The sequence below is a fragment of the Hyperolius riggenbachi genome, chromosome 11 (assembly GCF_040937935.1).
Source record: "Hyperolius riggenbachi isolate aHypRig1 chromosome 11, aHypRig1.pri, whole genome shotgun sequence".
NCBI lineage: Eukaryota > Metazoa > Chordata > Amphibia > Anura > Hyperoliidae > Hyperolius > Hyperolius riggenbachi.
The window spans coordinates 126,261,364-126,280,869 of record NC_090656.1 but is presented as its reverse complement, the minus strand read 5'-3'; the positions used below and the strand labels follow the sequence as shown (position 1 = coordinate 126,280,869).

At 43.5% G+C, this 19,506-nt stretch overlaps 1 protein-coding gene and 1 long non-coding RNA gene across 2 annotated transcripts in view; one reads left to right on the top strand and one right to left on the bottom strand.

Moving 5' to 3' along the window:
• LOC137538717 (uncharacterized) overlaps positions 1 to 19,506 on the bottom strand; it is a 57,262-nt gene that overhangs the window by 705 nt on the left and 37,051 nt on the right. The window lies entirely within an intron of this gene.
• TSPAN4 (tetraspanin 4) overlaps positions 1 to 19,506 on the top strand; it is a 406,664-nt gene that overhangs the window by 356,912 nt on the left and 30,246 nt on the right. The gene's annotated exons all lie outside the window — the stretch shown is intronic.

Here is a 19,506-nt window from a genome sequence, read left to right as displayed (position 1 = left end):
GGTGTGGGAGGGTAAAACAGGAGGGAAAGAGGCTTCAGCCAATCAGGCTGCATTAGTTAAGTCTGAGGGGACAGTAGAGAAGCAAAAAATGACAACCCAGCATGCCCTGCGACTTTCTTTTTGCGTACCAAATTTTGTGTGTACTAAATAAGAGTCAGGTAAACTGGGGAATGATCATTTATCATCAAGAAAATTAATATTGATTTAAACTTTTGGATTGCCTGGTTAGCAGCCTTATTACTTGTTTACCAGATAAAAATAAAGAATTGATTTTTGATTTTATGCCCGACAGTTACACTTTAAGCTGTACCCACAGTTAGATTGCCTGGAGCATAATTGATGTTTTATGTTCCGGTCTGCACCCTCTACATGTACTCTTATCAAGGACTAGTTTTGATTTCTATTTAAGAGCTATAGTTTATTTAAAATGCAGCTCTGGTGTACATAGCATAGAGGTACGCTATTGCTTAAAAGTTAGAATGTCCCAACACCTTGTCTGTTAAATAAGATTCACCTTTAACTCTGGTGCATGATAAATCTGTCCTCTTGCAAAAAATGACCTTTTCTATATCCGGTATAGAAGAGGCAGAGGCTTTTTTCTGCAAGATGGTGAGGCTACATATAGCTAGCCAGCTGATACAGGGCTCTAGTGAATCTTATTATACATACGGCTAAAGGCGCCCGCACCCCACGCGGCTGTATTACAAGGCTTTTGTTTTATTGACCTGATAAATCGGGCTGAGACCCATGAAACGTGTTGTCAACAGTATAACCATTTGATAATAAAGACTCCTAATCCCATCCCAGTGAGTCATCATTAGAGGTAAGATACCTTTACTTATATTTCTTATATATTATAGTTTTATCCACCATTATAACTATTGGGCGCCTCCCCAAATTGTCAACCTTATTATACAACATATTGAGGCATTCACGTTGGCAATGACAGACCAGTTGCGGTTGGAGTCGGATGATTTTTGTACTGACTCCGCAGCCCTGCAGCAATGTGCACACACTGGGCCTGGGGTTGTATACAATACAGGAGTAAAATGTGCAAAAAATAAAAGCTAATGGTGCATGGAAGGTAAAACTTGTGCTTATTCAAAACTTCCTAAAGATCCTTTATTGAGGCAATAATAAATATTCTCACTAGTAGGATAAAATAATGTTGCTGCTGACAGGCCTTCAGCACCAAAGAGGACAATATATAAATCTCATGGGCTGAAGGTTGTACATATCATGTAAAGCTGACCTGCTATTGCTCTGACTGGACCTCATAACAATAATCTGCATGAAGCAATCATTATACGGGTATGAAAGTCAACAAACTGGTCAATGTTATCTGAGTCACCAAAATAACGTTCCCTAAATATCCAAAACACATTTCTTACAATGCAAACTGCACATGCTGATCTCACGCTCCTCATATGTACATTACTTATTATTATTATTACAGTGGAACCTTGGTGTATTATTATGTATATTCATCTCAGTAATTCCAAGACTGATAAAACATCCATTCAGTTCAGCTCTAGACTCGGCTAAGATTACTATGCTGAAGTGAAGTACAATCACACAGTGATCCAGGCAGAGACTGTTGTAGTCAAAGCTGCCGCCAATCACTTAAAGGGGTCGAACACCTTCTGAACAAAATATATAAAATGAACCTCCCCTTAATGGAGTGTGCATATGTATGTACAGTATGTGTGTGTGTGTGTGTGTGTGTGTGTGTGTGTGTGTGTGTGTGTGTGTGTGTGTGTGTGTGTGTGTGTGTGTGTGTGTGTGTGTGTGTGTGTGTGTGTGTGTGTGTGTGTGAGGGGGGGGGGGGGGCATGAATTGCAGTGGCCAGGAACTTCAAACTGAGGCACCTGCAGGTCTCCCGGGAGAAGATGGGGACTAGTATAAAGACGGGAGCAAGGGAGCAGCTCCCCTGAAGGAAAGTAATGCCTGCCACCCCACTCCCCTATGGCCCACTCAATTTATGAACCTCTTTTAGGGGGAGGTTTGTTTTATATATTTTGTTCAGACGGTGCTCACGTCTCTTTAATTTGTTCAGATAAAGATATGTAGCAAGGATTTTTGCCCATGCTGATTACTAATTATGTGGAAAGAGGAGAAAACCTGGCCAGTGTGTACTGCAATTAGAATACAGATTCCAAGCTTCAAAAAGAAGCTGTTAACTATTTATGCCGCAGCAGCAGCTGCTACAACTGCAGCTAGCCACGTCCCTGCAGTTTGGGGGGGTTTGCAGATGATCGGGCGGGCAGATGCCCGCGAATGCGATGTTGCTGGTAGCAGGGGGACAAAAGTCCCCTGTGCCAATCTGTACATGTCCACCGAGAATGTGTTTATTCTTAAATAGAGCCGCCGCCGATAGATTTATGAATGGGAAAAATGTTCCCATTCATTAATCTTCCCGCAGGCCACCCGTGATGCAGGCTTCCATTGAAGCCTGTGTCACTTCCCTAGTTTTAATGTAACAACACATTGTTTCCTATGTAGCGTACTTGTACGCTACATAGGGATTTGCTCAGTGGGGACATCTTGTGGCCAAATAGTAAAATTACACCTACTGACTTTAGGGATAAAAAAAATGGGTAACAGTAAAAAAGGGCGCAGGAGGCTAGTGGACAAATCGGGCGCCGCCATTCACTCCCATAATAAATATCGTTTACTGGGCGCCGAACGGGAAAAAAGGGCGCCCGAGAATAATAACATTTTCCAAGGGCGCCTGAAGATTTTTAATGTTTTATAACTGCTTGTGATGATTTACGTTTCCTATTTCAATAAAACATTATTTTAAATGTTATCCCTTACTGTTTGTAAAACATTATTATTCACAAAATAAAGCGATCAGTACGTAACGTAAATTGTAATATATTTTATCCCGTACTGTTTTAAAACATTATTCTACACAGAATACAGTGATCACTAAGGAGGGTCTTAGGTTTAGGCACCACCAGGGGGGTCTTAGGTTTAGGCACCATCAGGGGAGTCTTAGGTTTAGGCACCACCAGGGGGGTCTTAGGTTTAGGCACCACCAGGGGGGTCTTAGGTTTAGGCACCACCAGGGGGGTCTTAGGTTTAGGCGCCAATACAGGGGTCTAGGGGTTAGGGGTAGGTACAGGGAGGGTTACTTACTAAAAAATTTTTAAACAATATTATACATTTCACTTTTTAAACGGAAGATTAACGTTTTCACAATTGCCGATTTCATGAACATTATTTAATGATTTATAATTTTATAAAAACGAATATTTAAACGAAATATAGTACATTATATTTTTAAACGTTATCCATGTTTATTGTTTAAAACCCCGCGCCCTTTTTTCCCAGCGCCCCTTTTTAACGTACGTAAAAAAATGTATATGTACAATATGTCAAGAGGGCACATGATTATAAATTTATGATGGATGTAAAACTGAAAAAATATACCTTTATTTCGTTTTTTTTTTTTTATTATTATTTACTTTTACTGTAGGAAAACGATCTGTTGTTTAGTGGTTTTTTTTTTTTTTTTCCAATGTTATAGCACAGGCAGTACAGTGCTAGATTCTGGTTACAGGGAATCCACGACTAACCATAATAGTAATTGTTCAGTCACTTGTTGTTACAGAATCATAATTGAAAAGTTAATACATTTATGAATCCTACAAAATATTTAAACAACATGCTAATCATATTTTATTATTGAGCAGCATGGAGTAAATGACAAGTAATTACATTGTATGCAAACTGGTTTCCCGCCGTGAATCCACGCATGGCGTATATACAGTATGTCTCATCTGTGGGTGGCTTTGTTTCAGCCAGCTTATTACTCATGCTAGTGAAGTATTCCTAATAATACTGAACCTTGTATTATTTTTATTTATTTATTTATATAGCGCCAACATCTTCTGTAGCACCGTACATAGCGCAAAATAAATATTGAGGATTATATACCGTATATACTCGTGTATAATTCGACCCCAGTATATATATATATTTTTTTTACTCAAGTATGTATAAGTCTAACTGCAGTATAGGTTAGCCAGGTTTAGATGCCTCCAGTATAGGTAGCAAGCTATAGGTTTCCCCAGTATAGGTACTCCCCCAGTATAGTTGCCTCCAGTATAGGTTAGCCAGGAAGTACCTCCAGTATATGTTGGAGCTTTATAAATACAATAAATAAATAGGTAGCTAGTTTAGTTGCCCCCAGTATAGGTTAGCCAGGCAGGTGCCTTCAGTATAGGCGCAGCGACGGGGAGAGCGGGCATAGAGGTTAACAACTCACCTTCTGGATCCCTGCAGCTTCAATCTTCTTCCTCTTGTAGGCGTCCGTCACATTGGTCCCAGCGCCCCTGTGATGACATGCGATTACATCATTGCAGGGGGCACTGTTACAAATGAGATGGATACCTGGGAATGGGATAGGAAGAAGATAAAAGCTGCGGTGATCCCAGAAGGTAAGTAGTTCAACTGTACGCCCGCTGTCTTCCACCGCTGCAGCTGTTACTCATCATCCACAGCCAGGCACAGCGTCCACTCTTTTCCTTCATTGCGCCAGTCTGCAAGCGTTAGTGTAACTGCCACTCCAAAAGTCATGTGAAATCAGGAGCCGGAGTTACGCTAAAGCAGGTTAATTGGCATGAGTGAGCAAGAGGAGAGGACGCTTCCCCCAGCAGTGGATGGTGAGTAACTGCTGCAGCAGCGGCACTACCCCTTCCGTTGCAACTATCCCCTGACCCCACACAGGCTATAAGTTGAGAAATTTAGGATTTATGCATAAGTCGACACCTCCATTTTGAGAAGTTCAAGACACAAGTATAAATACATACATAGTTACTGTGTGGTTTCAGATATCACAGGATTTGGTACACATAAGATAAATTATTACAAAATAACAAACAATAGAAGGAGGTCCCTGCCCTTGTGAGCTAACAACCCAGAGGGTAGTGGGATGAAAAGAATAGGGAAGGAGACAGGAGTTAGCAGATTAAATTGTGAGTGTCCATTGCGACCTACAATAAATTATAGGCTTGTCTGAAAAAAGGGTGTTTTCCATTTAAATTCTTAGGATGCCAGCAAAGCAGGGGCGTAACAATAGACCCTGCAAGGAATGCAGCCAGGGGGCCCAGAATCAGCTGGGGATCCCGTGGGGGAGAAGTTTATTTTACCAGTCCTGAGAGACTGACAGTTAAGAGCACAGAGAGAAAAAAAAACGTTCTGCTTTCTGCACAATTGTTTTAATGACTGCATCTGCTCAGCCACTGATAAGGAATCATACAAAGTTTTGCAGACAAAGATTTGTAGACAGTCCCTATTCAGTGTTCAGCAGGGTCTTGTGTACAGAGCTGCTCTACCTCCAGTCTTTCTAGCTCTCCCCAAGTGCCGTGTACTGTAGTGATGCTTGAGAAATCTAGGCATGGAAAGAAAAAGCTTTCTGCTCTCTGCACAATTGTTCTAATGACTGTATCTGCTCAGCCACTGATAACGAATCATACAAAGTTTTGCAGACAAACATTTGTGGATAGTCCCTGTACAGTGTTCCGCAGGGTCTTGTGAACAGTGATATTCTACCCCCAGCCTTTCCACCCCTCCCAGAGTGCTGTGTACTGTAGTGATGCTGGAGATGTCTGCAGAGCCAGTTCTGCTCCATCAGAGGAGGACAGAGTGAGTGTAATAAGCTGAGGATGGGGGCACACTTGCCTGTCAGTTTTCTGTATGAGATTTCTGTACACCATGAGTGTCTGTATGTGTGAAAACATGCACATTTTATCACAGAAGCTAATGTAATTGATATAGAAAATGTGTGCAGTGCTTCACTGCTGTCTGGTTTTATCTGCATGGGAACACACATTCAAGTGTGCACTAGCCAATTAAATAACACTGGTTCTTAGTTTACCTGTGTAGAAAGCAAGCAAGGAGGGGGGGGGGGGGGGCAACCAAAGTTTTGCAGGGAGCCCAGTGATTTCTAGTTAGGTAATAAAAACAAGTATTAATGCCCCATTTCTGTTTTAGTAAAACATCCTAAGGCTCATACATTCAAAAGTGATACATGCTAATTTGGGTGCAGTGTTTACCGGGAAAATATTTTGGTTTAAAGGGAGCAAGAAATAACCGGTAGTAGAATATCTGTAAGTTTATCGATGTTCTACTACTTAATTCATATAGTGAAATGTCTGTAATATTTGCCATTTCATTGCCATTGCATATTTGTCTTTCACTATGACCCAACCTCTCCCTACTCTTACACAGAACCCTCCAGGTGATGCCTACCTTAACACCAACCCCACCCCCTAGCTACAGTTGATATCATAAGTGATTCAGGAAAAAGCATACCCTATTTGGATCATATTTAAACATTTTGGGCTAGTGCTAAAAGGTTGGTAGACTAGCAGCTGTGTGACACTTTCATTGCTTTAACAGACATCAAACAATGACAGCGCTCATAGGCTGCAACTGAATTGTAGACCAACGTGGGGGCAATAGAGATAACTTGTTGTCTCGAAGAGAATCGTTGCTTATTAGTCGATCCGATGCCCTAGGGCCTTTGGGCTTCAATGATCGCAATGAATTCAGTGTATTTCTGGAAAAATATTAGTACTGACGTGGACTCTCTTGTCCCTATTTTTCTGCCTCTGTCACTGGGTCTTTCTCTATTTACTTTTTCTTCAACACATTATATTTATTGAGAGATAAATCATATATGAGCGTATGTACTGCACATGCCCCTATTCTTACTGTGCTACCTGTGCTCCTTTCTTTATTGGTCCGGTCATCCCTCCTCCAGATGTTGTCCGGTGTCCGAACCCCGCAAACGTCCCAGCACCGAGGACACTTTTCTTATGTCCACGGTGGGACGCTCCGTATAGTCGGGAGGTTGCCTAGCAACGCACCAAGCGAATTTGTTTCGCTTGAGTGCGACAGGCAAGCGGCGGGTTTCCGACATGGGCGGGCAGGTGCAGATGCGCTCCAATTTGGAGCGCTGACGCACTTCCGCCTAAGGATGACAGGGGGAGGAGGGTTTCCGGAAGAATGGAGGAGGTCCTGGCGTCTTTATAACGCCAGGCCTTTTGAGATGGCGGCGAGCTTCTCCCCGCCAGGAGTCAAGTCTATGAAAAAGCGCTGTTAGCGCGAAACAATTGTCGACATGAACACCATCTCTGTGAATGCTTGCAGCCCCGGAAGGGTGATGTATTAAGATCTTACATCGTGTAATTTGTCATCAGTCTGCATATGCTCCTGGAATAAATGTAAGCTCAAAGTAACTAGTGCCCACGGAATGTTTTCTTGATGATAATTGATTGATGCTCTTCAAACGTGAAGGCACAGTGAAAAGCTGATACAAGCAGCAGCAAAGGGAACCCAATCACCAACATTGTGTGCGGGGTAGACACTTTTGCTCTTTTGGGACAGAATTGTAGACCAACAGAGGCATGCAGAGCCCCACAGGGGCTAAATACATGCCTTGAATGCAAATCATGTACTAGTCCTAATCTATAATTTGAATGCAAATTGAAGCACATGGATGCAGCTAGCCATAAGTATACTTACATGAGTTTTGTACAGCAGGAGACATTGGCAGCGCTTCCAAACAGAGGCTGCACCCGAATTGACTACCTGCAATAGATGTGCAGAGCTCCACTATGTGGACTAAAATACACAACTTGCATTCAAAACAGGTACAGCAAAGAAGGACGTTAGCTTCAGTATAAATAATAATAATAATTATTATTATTATTGATTTATAAATCGCCAACATATTCCGTGGTGCTGTACAAAGTAAGAAACAAACATGGAGTACATAATACAGACAATGGTGTACACGAATATACAAGATACATAATTAGTGACTAAATAACAAAAAATGATACAGCATACAGAATACAAAATTCAGAAGTGGTAATGACAGTGATAAAAGTAACATGATGAATAAAATGTATAATGATTTCCAAGACACAAAAGGTGGAGAGAGCCCTGCCCTTGCAAGCTTACAATCTAAAGGATATGTGCACAAATTATTCCCTACTAGACTAGTCTAGTAGGGAATAATTTGTGCACATATTATTTATACTGAAGCTAATGTCCTGCTTTGCTGTACCTGTTTTGAATGCAAATTGTGTATTTTAGTCCACATAGTGGAGCTCTGCACATCTATTGCAGGTAGTCAATTCGGGTGCAGCCTCTGTTTGGAAGCGCTGCCAATGTCACCTGCTGTACAAAACTTTCATTGCTTTGTACTGCTTTATACAGTGTAAAGCCTGTGGCTGCAGCAACACAATCAACATTGGATGTGATTTATGCAGTGATTTTTATATAATATTTAATGGTACAAGGAGATAGAACAGGGACAAGATCAATGCCAGGTAGGTATCGATTGTTTACCTGATTTTTTACGTTAAGCCTCGAACCCACTAGAAAGCGCAAAACGATATCGCAATCGCTAGCGATTTGTGATAGTGTTTTCCAAGCGATTTTGGGAGTGATTTCCCTGCTCTTATACAATTCATTAGAATGGAAATGCTCTCAAAATACGGCATGTCCTGTAATTGCGATTTCCTTAATCGCAATCGCTCTAGTGGAATCTGTCCCATCCATTTACATTGGCAGAGCGTTTAGGGAAATCGCTAGCGATTGAAAGTGCTCCCTAAACACTCAAAAAAAAACGCTCTAGTGGGTTTCAGGCCTTATAATGTACTGCTAACTTTTGTAAATTAAAAAGTCTCTGAAATAAAAATAAAAAAAAAAAACATCTGGGGGATAGGGAGAAGGTAGGAGGCGCCCGTGGACGTGTATCTGTAGCTCTTATGTTGAGTATAGTGGTTCAAACAAGGTGCTTATATTCCCTACCTTATAGTAGTGCAACTCACACGTAAAGTAGTGGTTGAAGCTTCTCAAACTTTATTAGGGCACAACTGACAACGCGTTTCACGGCCAAGCCGCTTCCTCAGGTCTATCGGTGTGCCTGGGGTGTCCAGGTCTCTATCCTGAGCTCCATATGGCCAGGCACACCTATAGACCTGAGGAAGTGGCTTGGCTGTGAAACGCGTTGTCAGTTGTGCCCTAATAAAGTTTGAGAAGCTTCAACCACTACTTTATGTGTGAGTTGCACTACTATAAGGTAGGAATACAAGCACCTTGTTTGAACCACTATACTCAACAGAAGAGCTACAGATACACGTCCACAGGCGCCTCCTACCCTCTCCCAAGTCCCTTCCACCCCTGTACAGGGGAGTGCACACTTGGAAGCCCTTCCAGTGGCATATTTTTCTTTTGGAGCTGCGACCAACCCCCTTATCAGAAGCAAGGCCGAGTGAGGACGGTACTTTCTCACAAGCGAGTAAAGTGGTTGCTTACGGACAGCAACCTAACTTTGTGAGTATATTTCTTTCTATTATACACATATTCTGGTGTCTCGTTGATAATACACCAGATCGGGCTCCCGGTCTCCCTGTGCCTTTTTTGTTTCCTACAAGAGCCTGCCCATCTGGGGGATACTTACCTTGGGAATGGGAAGCCTCTGGATCCTACTGAAGCTCCCCACATCCTTCTAAACCTCAGGGATCCAGCACTGGCTCCCTCAAACCACAGCCCACAAAAGAGGACAGCTTTGGTGAAGTAGCGCTTGCAATATTTACCTTCCCCAGCACCAGCGTAGGAGCAGTAGCGGCTCTCCGGTCAGGCTTCGTCGGAAATAGCCAAGCACAATCAGGTCTGCTCTACTGCACAGGTGTGAGTCGCAGTAGAGTGGACCTGATCGGGCTCAGCTATTTCCGCCAGAGCCTAAGCAAAGAGCCGATACAGTACCTACACTGGATTGCGGTAGGTAAATATTTACCTCAACATTCAGGGGCTTTCACCGCTGGATCGCCGAGGCTTAGGAGGACGTGGGAAGCCTTATTAGGATCCAGAAGCTTCCCCCTCCGAGGTAAGTATACCCCAAAGGATTTTTTTTCTTGCAAATTCTCTTTAAGCCGCATCTGTCCTGTGATCGGGTCTTCTTTCAGGATGTAATATCCTTCGAAACCATCGATCAACAACCAGAGAATCATCATGTGCTTATTTTTGCTTTAATCTTTAACCTGCAGAATCTTGCACAAAAACAGTGGTTCACATACATTTAAAACATCCTAAAATGCTATGCAATATCCTTCCTTGTAAATATAGCTTCAAATCTGGCCACTTCTACATTTTATATTGGGAAGATGAAAAGATGGGACCAGGCCTGGGACAAGGTTCTCCAGCTCTAGAGGCAGAGAATCAAAAGTGCCCCCCTTGAATTGTGCTTGCCCCAGTATAGGTAGTAAATGTGCCCCCAGTATTAAGAAGACACCTGCCCAGTTTAGATAGTCAAATAAGCCCTCAGTATTAGCTAGCAGGCCCAGTGGCGTCACAAGGGGGGGGAGACACACCTGCATGTCACTGCTGAAGGGGTGAAACCCTGACAGAGACATTTTCCATTGCTCGGTGCTACTGACAAATAGGCGGAGACACTGGAGAAGAGGTGGAACTTTGGGGGAAGGGGCATAGCCATGGATGAATGAGCAGGGCGAAAGGGGGGAGCAATGGTCAGGAGGGCCATTGTGCAGAGTGCAGTCCACATCTTAGGGGGAAGTCACTGCTCCAGGATCGTCTTCCTCTGCATGATGCATGTGATGACAGAGGAGAACCTAGTAGGAGGAAGATGGATTTGCATCCTCTATACTTGGTGGAGGTCAACTGGCTAGCTATATGGGGGGGAGGAATTGTCTAATTTCCTATACTAGGAGGAGGGGTCATTTGGCTAACTATAATGGGTAGGTCATCAGGCTACCTAAACTGACACCCAGTGTCACCCTTTCCCATCCAATGTCACCCTCCCCACCCACACTAACCCACCTCCCACCCAGTGTCACCCTCCCCACCCAGTGTTGCCCTCCTCACACCCATTGTCACCCTTTAAGAAGGTTTACTTGTAAGGATTAGAAAAACATAAAACTGAGAGCCCAATATAGTGTAGTATGTTTTTGAAGAGGAGAGATAATATGTAACGTAAGTATTTATACTCACAAACCAGGGTTACCGCATAGGCAACCACTGTAGAAGCAGGTAGGGAGATTAGACCTGTCCCCACTCAGGGCTAAGATGTCGCTCTCTGTGGATAGAAGAAAAAGGAGGGTGTATCACCCTTCCACCAAGGGTGGATCACTTAGTATGTAGAGGTGTACAGAGGCGCCAAAAGAGTAAAATACGCTAAAAACATCTAAAACCGTTCAGGAGGCGGTGGTGGACCAGACACTCCAAACAGACACGATGCTGTTGACATATTAAATAGAATTTATTCACATACACCTAGTAGTAACTGGCAACGCGTTTCATGGGCACAATACTCTGAGGTGCCAAGCATAGTCTGGACCCCTAGCTGTGTGCTACTCCTGTTGTTTTATTGCCTGATGAAGTGGGATTGTGCCCGTAAAACACGTTGCCAGTTACTACTAGGAGTATGTGAATAAATTCTATTTGATATATAGACAGCATCGTGTCTGTTTGGAGTGTCTAGTCCACCGCCGCCTCCTGAACGGTTTTAGATGTTTTTAGCTTATTTTACTCTTTTGGCGCCTCTGTACACCTCTACACTTTAAGAAGGGGACCCCCAGATGCCAGCCCCCGCCACAGGATAAATGTGTATAGGGGTACATAGTATCCTTTACCCATTTCCACAAAGGGTTAAAAGAAATAAAAACATAACCAAGAAAAAAGTCCTATATTATTCTTATTTAACCATGAATACTTACCTTTAAAAAGAAAAGTTCCTACACCAATATCCTTGAAAATGGTTCCACACCAATATGCTCTAAACTTGTGACCTTGATTGAAGATCTCCAGTCGCCACCACAAACGATGCTCCCCGCGGCATAAAGTATAACTGAGAGCACTGTTTATCCTGAGGCTCCACTGCCAGCTCCCGCTGTCCTCCCCACCCCCCACACCGATCACTCCCACCCATGCTGGCACCTAGAGTACCCATGGGTGCACTAGATGCCGGCATGGATGGGGGTGATAGGCGTAGGGAGGACCGCTGGAGCCGGTGGTGGAGCCTCCACATAGGATGGAGCTCTTAGCTATACTAATATAGCTGAGAGCAAAAGCATCTTTAAATTTCCCCATTGGTCTATTCAGCCCTTTTTCTAGGGGCGCACAACACCCTGAGTGCTATGAAGGGGGGGAGGGCGCCGTGGTGGAGAGGGGAGCTGCGGCCATACGGAGTCTCAGCCACGTGGAGGTGAGCCTGACTTCTCACTCCCTTCCTCTTCTTCATCTTATTGTCCATGCTCCCCCTCTTATGCAGAGTTAGTGCAGTGGGAAACTTGGTAAGAGGAACTCCCTTCCCATTCAAAGCACTGCTCACTTGCGGATGCTCTGCTCTGCATAACCACCGATACACACTCTACTTTCTGTTATTCAGGTCTCTGCATAGCTGCTGATACACACTCTACTTCCTGTTAATCAGGTAGTAGAGTGTGTATCAGCAGCTATGCAGAGGAGACCAGCGGCAAGTGAGCAGCGCTTGGAACGGGAAGGGAGGTGAGTTCCTCTTATCATTTGGAGCCACCAAACACATACTAGTGTGCAAGGCTTTAGTGTAGTCTTAGGGCCCATTTCCACTAGCTAACGCTTGCACGCATTACAGCGCACGCCATGACGATGGGAAGTTGCACTGTGACACGTATCAGTGGCTCTGGTTCTAATTCACCCGATGGGAAATCACTTGCATTGTGCGATTAAATGTTCCTGGAGGTGTTACAACGTAATGCTCCGGCTTTAACTAATGGGAACGGTCAGGGTTGCTCATAAACTACGCCTGCGCGAATCTACGCGTCGTAGTACGCAACTACGCATCGTAGTTCGTAGGCGGAGCTTAAGAACTACACGTACGCATTTCCGCGTAGTCGTAGTCCCGCTATGCGAAGCTTCTCCCGCTACGTATTTATTGCGAAGTCAACTACGCGTGCGTTAACTGCCTCTATATGGATCATTGCGCATGCACAGAATTATTATTGCCCTTTTAAACGCATACAATTCCGCATTGGAAGGTGGAATGTATGCTTATATTAGTTTATATATGAACATAGGTAGCAGATTATTGCGGAAATTTTTCCGCATAAGGGCATAGGCGGTCGCATCAACTACGCTACGCACTACGTGAAGCTTGCGTATTTTAGCGCGTAGTCTACGGAATGCAAACGTAGTGAAGTTTCTGATTACATAGCCGTAGATTGCGAAGCGTATTTGCGTAAAAATACGCGTAGTTCCAGCGTAGCGAAGTTGGCTGACTACGACCATCCCTGGGAACGGTAACCTGGAGTTCAATAGACTTGCTTGTCGCATCCTATGTGCGGTCCTTCAGAACAAACGGAACACCACCTAGGGCTTGATTCCCTAAACACGTGATAACTCAAATATCACACCTTATCAAAGAAATCACACCTTATCAAAGTTAACACGCCTTATCAGAGTAGCATAGCGAGCGCTACGAACCCGCAGGGGCTCAGGGCAGAACGAGTGCCATTGCCAAAGCAGGCATACGTTTGTAGCGCTTGCTATGCTACTCTGATAAGGCATGTTAACTATAAGGTGTGATATCTTTGATAAGGTGTGATATTTGAGTTATCACGGTTTAGTGAATCAAGCCCTAGGGCTTGATTCAGTAAGCAGTGCTAACTGTTAGCACTCTTCTGAAAAGGCCATTATCACGCCTAAACTCAGTTTGGTCGTGTTAAACTCAGATCACGCGCAAATATCCGCGTGCAAAGTTTAGCGAAGTGCCCATTCAAGTCTATGCGAAGTTGCGCGCGCGCACCGGACTTAGCGCGCACAAACTTTTGCGCGCGATCAGATTTTAGAAACGGTGCTAACCTACTTAGCACCCTGGTTAACACGCCTAAAGTCTTTAGGTGTGCTAAGTAGGTTAGCACCGTTTACTGACTCAAGCCCCTAGTGTGATAGGAGCCTTAGCCCTACATCAGTAGGCTACAGAAGAGAAGTGCTGCAGACAAGGACTACAGACAAAGCTACATATTGCAGCTATACTTTAACCTATTTTGGTTCCTGGACGTAGAAACTACGTCCAGGAACCATGCGCGCTACCGCGCGCTCCCGCGGCCGATCGCGCGCGTGCACGCGCACTCCCGGCCGCGGATTCGGTAGCCAATGTATCTGGCTATGGTGCCCAATCACTGATTCCTCTCCCCCGCTGAAAAAGCGACAGCTTCTCTCGGAAGTTGTGCTTTTTCTGGCTGTTCCCTCCCGATGAGTCACTCTAAGCGTGTGTTACGCTTAGAGTGACGTCATGTAAACAAACTCATGGCCGCCATCTTGTGGCCAAAAAGTAAAACTACAACTGTAAGGAAAAAAAAATAAAAATGAACACACATTTACATTATAAATCTATTGTTTACCTCCCACCCTCCCAAAACTACCCAAATAAATTGTTTACTATAAAAAAAAAAACATTACAATAAAAAAACAAAAAAATGTAAATATTTACCTAAGGGTCTAAACTTTTTAAATATCAAAGTAAAGATGAAATATTTCTATATTTTTTTTATTTTAAACTTGTAAATAGTGATAGATGCAAAATGGAAAAAATGCACCTTTATTTCCAAATAAAATATTGTCGCCATACATTGTGATAGGGACATATTTTTAACGGTGTAATAACCGGGACATATGGGCAAATACAATACGTGAGTTTTAATTATGGAGGCATGTATTATTTTAAAACTATAATGGCTGAAAACTGAGAAATAATGAATTTTTCCATTTTTTTCTTATTCTTCCTGTTAAAATGCATTTACAGTAAAGTAGCTCTTAGCAAAATGTACCCCCCAAAGAAAGCCTAATTGGTGGCGGAAAAAACAAGATATAGATCAGTTCATTGTGATAAGTAGTGATAAAGTTATAGGCTAATGAATGGGAGGTAAACATTTCTCACGTGAAAACGACGGAACGCGAATGGGTTAAACATATTATCTGTGCTAATGCTAAATCTAATTTTAAAAAATCACTATATATCCCCTGTATTTTTTTAATGTATGTATGTCAGTGGAACGCATTGATGGACATAACCCCACTCTGATTCTCTCTTCCTTGATCTGAGAGTTATGAGAATGAAGGAAGCTTGCTGAGGAGTTTAGGGGTGGTATAAAGATACTGAGCTCAGCATGAGCAGCTGGTGATTACAGTAACTACTTTCAGATCTAGGCGATCTCTGTTTACAAGCACTACATCGTACTCATTGAGTTGCAAGCCAATAAATACATCTTGTTTTGGACAGGAAAGATTATCCTTGAACCTCTGGAATTACTGAATTGACTGTATTTTTGTTTATCTGGCGGATATACTCAAAGGGCCTGATTTACTAAAGAATGAAGTTGTGCTCATTGAAAATAGAGATGGCCCGAACGGTTCGCACGCAAACTTATTTGCGCGAACTTCGGTGGTTCGCGTTCGTGATCAAGCGCGAACTTTATGGCGGTTCGACCCGCCCCCATACTACATCATTAGGGTCAACTTTGACCCTCTACATCCTAGGTTCTCAACGTGCGGTACGCGTACCCCAGGGGGTACTTCTGATGGTTCCAGGGGGTACTCGGGCTTGATATACTTAACCAAGAATAACAAATTTAGAGATTTAGAAAATGATAAATCTTAATTAAACAACACCAAGTTAATATTCTAGCTAGTTAAAAGCAATAGTAAATGCTTGGAAATTGTTTAGAACCAATTATCATGTACTACAATCAAATATATATTTGTCAAGGGGTACTTGTGATGATTTTTACTATGCTAGGGGGTACTTGGTGATTACTGGGTTTTAAAAGGGGTACATACCAATAAAATGTTGAGAAACACTGCTCTACATCACAGTCAGCAGGCACAGGGTAGCCAATCAGGCTACACTCCCTCCTGGAGCCCCCCCCCCCCTTATAAAACGCAGGCAGCGTCAGCCATTTCACTCACTTGTGTGGCTGCAGTAATTAGAGAAGGGAGAGAACCTTGCTACTGCTGACATAGGGAAAGCTTAGTTAGGCTCTTGTGTTAGACTTGTAAGCTTGCTCCTTCTTGTGATCTTATTGCTAAAAAGCACTCCTCATCCTCTTTTGAGAGCTATTGTTGTTCTTGTGTTCTATTTTTTTTGTGTGTGTGTGTCCCACAGACACTTGTGTTGCATATACAGCTTTGGTAATTCCTACTGTGCCACTGCCAGGCCCAGCACATTCAGTGACTACCTGTGTGTGTGACAGGCAGCTGCAAATTTGTAATATCAATCACTGCATACCTGTTCACTGCATGCTGTTTTATATACCAGTATGTGCATACCTGTTAACTGCACCTGTGTAACCACACATTGTTGTACCAGCAGTCACTGCAACCTGTTTACTGAACCTGTGTAATCGCACATTGTTGTACCAGCAGTCACTGCAACCTGTTTACTGCACCTGTACATTGTATTAGTCAAGTCAGTGCATAACTTTCACTTCATCCCTCCCAATATGGACAAAACAAGAGGCACAGCCAGAGGCAGGCCACCTGGCAGGTCTGTTCAAGGTCGCGCTGTCGTGATTTCGGGTGGCTTTCGACCAAAGTACAGTGTTCAGAAGAAGGCACGTGCCATCAACCCCCAATATTGTCAGGATGTAGTTGACTATTTTACACAAAACACCTCATCTTCCTTAGCGTCCGCACGGAAGCGTGACAAATCTTCCTCCTCCTGCTCTGACTCCAGCACCTCACTTAACACTCCGTCAGCAGCCATCATCAAAGTGCCATCATCACAGGGGTCAGTGGTGTGGAAATTTTTGTGTGTGTCTGCCTCAGATGAGAGCAATGCCATCTTACTCTCTGCCACCGAAAATTGAGCCGTGGAAAGACCAAGAACCGCATAGGGACAACTACCTTACGAAGGCACATGATTACAAAGCACAAACTGCAATGGGATGACCACCTGAGGAAAAGCAGCACACAAAAGCAAAGCCACACACCATAGTGTAAGATACCAGGCCACAATTATTTCTCAAAAAAGGCGATACCTAAACTGTACCGTGATGTTGGAAGGCAAGTGGTGACATCTCTGGCACACAGCGTTGGGTCAAGGGTCCATCTGATCACGGATGCCTGGTCTGCAAAGCACGGTCAGGTCTGCCCGAAGACTAAGTCAGTTCTCACACACTGCATCTCTGTCTGCACGCAGTGTGACTGCCTGCCCCAAGACTAAGTCGGTCCCCACACAGCATCTCAGCCTGCAGGCCGCTTGACTGCCTTCTCCGTCACCACCAACAGGGTCCAGGACTCCAGGCAGATTCCTGAATTTTTAAGGCCGCTGCTAGCAGTGGCCACTATAATAATTTTTCTGGTGGGTGTACATGCCTGCCTATTTTTTCTGGCTGCACTGCAGCTGCAACAACAAAACAAAAGGCATGTACATGTGTCAATTCCCCTTCGTGATCGTTACCTTGCCGCGGTAAAGGGGCTTGCGTATCACAATGAATTAATGACCGCCGTCTATATGAGTGTCTCGGGGGTAATAAGGTCGTTGCTTCATTGCAGACAGACCAAATTCGATCAGCTGGACAGTCACTGTTGTTCTGTCATTAAGCTACCCCAGCCCGGTGACCATATGGGCTTGAAAACCGCCATGGCCTGCACTCTCGCCATGGTGCGCACCTGTCCAGCTGTGTGTGGTGCGTTACACAGTGAGTTTAGGCTATCTGTGTGAAGCAGTACTCTAATTACTCTCACTGATACTTTTAGGTATACATATGCAAGATGTTTTAAAGAACTTTAGGCCTCCAATTTAGCATGCAGTGTGATTTCTGCCCTTAAAACGCTGCTTTGTGTCAAATCCTGATTTTTCCCTGGGACTTTTGGCGTGTTTCCCACTCATCCACGCAAAAACTCAGATGTTAGACCCCTTGAAACATCTTTTCCATCACTTTTCTGGCCAGCATAAATATTTATAGTTTTCAAAGTTTACATCCCCATTGAAGTCTATTGCGGTTTGCGAAAGTTCGCGCGATCCAAACTTTTGCGGAAGTTCGCGTTCGAGGTTCGCAAACCGAAAATCGGAGGTTCGTGCCATCTCTAATTGTAAACACCAACATTTTTTTTTTTCAAGTTTATTTCACCTCATGTTGCCCTACACTAAATCAGGCCCTCAAAATTATTACAAACTATTTTATACAGATCGCACAAGTGTGACAATACAGACAGTATTTTAGTTAATTGGTTATTGGGCTATTAGAGAATCTGGCAGGATGCCACTCCATGGCCCATGCCGCATGATGAACCTGCGTCACCTGGCGTCATGGGCCACCAGGCCCTGGCTGTTGTGATCCAGCTGGGTTGCAGGCCACTGTGCATGTGCTGTTCCTGAGCCTCTTCCACTGCACTTTCATAGACTGGCGCATAGTGCGCATGTGCAGTTACAGGTCCTACAAACTGCACATGCACAGGACACTACTGTCCAGGGGAATGCAATCAGGGAGTCATGCATCCGAGACTGCGCATGCACAATAGCGACTGAGCTGAGTCACATACTTTAACAGGGCTGAGAGCAGCACAATGACAAGGACCGGAAAGACATTGAGGGAGCTATGGACCAAAGGGGGTTGAAAGAAGCCCCAGGTAAGTATACATTTTTCTTTATATGGGATGCCTATAAATATACTTTTCATAGGGTGCTACATCATCAAATACACCTTCCTCTCCCCCCAAGAAAAAAAAAATCTTCCAAAGACTATCCTAACTTATGAAGGACAAAGACCACTATTATTTATTTACCACATACTTGCCGCTGAAGTACCACACTTTTTACTGCAATTTACGCATTTTTACTGCATGTTTGGATATGCGGAAAAATCTTTCAGAATTGAAAAAAAAGAAAACACAGCATGAGGTATTTTACCAACAAAAAAATATTTACATAGCTACCAGAATTGAGGCCATTGTGTCATATCCTAATAACTTTTCTCCTGAGTTTTCTCTAAGGAAATATTTTCAAACTGTACCAATAATATATCTTTAAAGGGACTCCGAGCAGTGCGGAAACTATGGAAAGATGCATATCATTTTAAAGCTCTCTTTCTCCTCTTTCCAATGATATAAAAACCACCGCCCTACGCCTTTTAGTTTTCACGATTTTCGCAATTGAAATTGCCGCGGCTGCAATTTCAATCGCGAAAATAGAGAAAACTAAAAGGCGTAGGCCGACGATTTAGGTGTCGCCAGAAAGAGGAGAAAGAGAGCTTTAAAATGATATCCATCTTTCTATAGTTACATTGTATTACACAGGGCGACTTTTTCTCAAAGTCAGCAGCTCCATTCAGCAGAAAAAGTCGCCCTGTGTAATACAATGTAACTATGGAAAGATGGATATTATTTTAAAGCTCTCTTTCTCCTCTTTCTGGTGACACCTAAATCGTCGCCCTGCGCCTTTTAGTTTTCTCTATTTTTGCGATTGAAATCGCGGCCGCGGCAATTTCA